Below are 2884 nucleotides of genomic sequence, written 5' to 3'. Positions count from 1 at the left end.
AGTTTTGTATAAGATATGAGATAAAAAATTTCTAAAGTAGGACGATATAATGGGTTCGGCCAATCAAACAGGCCTGTTTTATCCATATTTTTTATAACAGGAAAAGATTTTAGACACACACCTTATAATATCTTCATTCTCTATCATTCTATTGTTTCTAGCTTTTGTGCACAAACATGACATCAATTTTTGCAATTTTAAATTTAAAGATGCAGTGTCTCCGTCTACATTTTTATTTTAAGATGGATCAAAATTTTAAGTATGCATCATCAACTCCACTCCATCCCGCCTTATTTTTGTGAATTGTAGAATGGTCCTAAATATGGCAAACATGTCCTTTGTCACTCCGGTCGAAAAGTCATGGATTTAACTTCTAGTGTCTATCTATGTAAAAACATCTTTAATAGATACTGTAAGTAAATGTATAAACATTTGACCTGATAAAAAGTAAAGGTAGTGATAAATAAAAAATTACATCAAGCAATAGTAATAATTTCCATAGCCATACATATAAGATAAATAATCAAAAACTTTATGACATGGAATCAAGATAGCCACTTATATGATAAAAAGTAATTTTTTTTGTTGATGTATATCTCATAACAAAACATGCACAAACTAGAAGGACTTCCCAATTATTGTTGAACTTCTGCTCATGTAAGCCCTAAGCACTATGTCTCTTACCTCAATTTGGTCCCACTTTTCATGCCATCATCTTCCTATAAATTCAGTCCATTTCTCACACAACATTCTTCAATTCTCTTATCATAACAAACTCTTACCAACCATATATAATAATTTAAACCTCTAGCCATGGTTCCAAGTGATATTAATGGATTCAATTATATAGCTCCTCTTGAGAATTCATTCCAAATTCCCCAAAACTATGTCTTGCCACAAAGTGAAATACCAAATTTTCATCTAAATAATCTCTTAAGCACTTTACCAAACTACCATTACCCATCATCAGCAGCAGGGCATGAATTTGCACCTCCTTCATGTCTAAGCAGCAACTCAACTACTTCCGATGAAGCCGATGAACTTCAGTTCAACAACGTGATCGACGAAAGGAAGCACCGACGAATGATATCGAACAGAGAATCAGCCAGGAGATCAAGAATGAGGAAACAAAAACACTTGGATGAACTCTGGTCACAAGTGGTAAGACTCAGAACTGAGAATCATAATCTTGTTGACAAACTCAATCATGTTTCTGAGTCACATGACAGAGTTGTTCAAGAAAATGCACGCCTTAAGGAAGAGACTTTCGATCTTCGCCAAATGGTAGCTGATATGCAAATTGGCAACTCTTTTCCTTGCAACATGGAAGATTTTTCTGAAATTCCATGCAACACCACATCACAACTCAATGACGATGATTCCTCAAAACCAATCAATTCCACATGATTGAGAATATGAGATATGAGACTATTTTCATGTTTCCATTATAAATATATGAATTACTCTATCTTCCTTTCACTTACTACTCTTGTATCATCCATTCAGTGATTGTACTTGTACTTGTCCCTTCTTTGGACATCTATAAATTTTAGAAGCATAATATATATATATATATATATATATATATATATATATATATATATATATATATATATAATATATATATATATATATATATATATATATATATATATATATAATAAAAGATTTAGATGTTGATGTTCATTAACAAATTTTAAGCTTATGTCTATTGTACAGAACAAATTAAAAGTTGTTTTTTCACATATCGCCGCATACTTATCCTATGGTGAATTATGTTTACCTAACTTCAATATCTTATTATTAACATGATGAAAATAATAGTGTCCGGTCATGAGCTAGAAATAGAAGTGAATTGATTTGAATACCTAAAATGATATGACGTGTTTTTCTCCTATATATCAAAAGCAGTTGAAATCATTCATGTATGATGTGGTGTACTGTGCAGACAGACATATAACTGAATTAGACTATGCGTTGGAGGAGGAATTATATTCTTTTGATGAGTAATGGTCTACCTGTTTCGTGCGTCTTTTTACTTGGAGTTTGTTCTTTGACTTTTGTCATGGGCCTTAAGGCCCCGAACAAATTGTGGACCTAAAATGAAGTAGGCACATAAAGACATTTTTGTGTATTGCAAGGGGCGAGGGAGTGAGGAATGAGGTATGCACGTGCAATAGTAAAAGAATTGATCATATATATGAAAGAACATTCAAAAGGGTGTTGATTGTTGAACAGAGTAAACTAGAGTTACGACAAATGATGGTGGATGTTCTGGTGATAGTGGATACCTCAAGTAGCAAAACATAAAATCAAAAGGGTATCCACTAAAAACACATTAAACACTGTGGCTGAGCTTGTTTATGACGGCATCAAGGTCCATCTTCCATTTGTGTCACTAATGTGGATAATATCAACAACTTGTTGTGCCTATGCTTCTTCAGGTGGAGCTTTATATAAATGATACTGTATTCTATTTGTATTTGATTTCTTTTTGAAGTTGTGTGATCTAAACAATAACATTCATAGTATTTTTTTATTTTAATTATGGTAAAATAAACCAAATCAGACAAAAGATAAACATGAAATAATTTAGATGGAGAGAGTCATATAAATGATACTGTATTCTATTTGTATTTGATTTCTTTTTGAAGTTGTGTGATCTAAACAATAACATTCATAGTATTTGTTTATTTTAATTATGGTAAAATAAACCAAATCAGACAAAAGATAAACATGAAATAATTTAGATGGAGAGAGTCGTGTATGATTGTTTTATTTACAAGGGAGCATATAATACAAATCGTGCAGTATTTTTGACAAATTGTCAAACCGGGTCACGATGCTGTTGGAATGCTTCCTAAGTTTCTTTAAAAAGTCAAAA

The 2884-nt window shown here is 31.8% G+C and overlaps 1 pseudogene; it reads left to right on the top strand.

The window, feature by feature from the left end:
• The first annotated feature begins 708 nt into the window (after nucleotides 1-708).
• Nucleotides 709-1565, top strand: LOC127119098 (basic leucine zipper 43-like; annotated as a pseudogene).
• Nucleotides 1566-2884: the final 1319 nt, after the last annotated feature.

Source organism: Lathyrus oleraceus, chromosome 2, assembly GCF_024323335.1.
Source record: "Lathyrus oleraceus cultivar Zhongwan6 chromosome 2, CAAS_Psat_ZW6_1.0, whole genome shotgun sequence".
In the NCBI taxonomy this organism is placed as follows: domain Eukaryota; kingdom Viridiplantae; phylum Streptophyta; class Magnoliopsida; order Fabales; family Fabaceae; genus Lathyrus; species Lathyrus oleraceus.
This window is presented reverse-complemented; position numbering and strand designations above follow the sequence as displayed.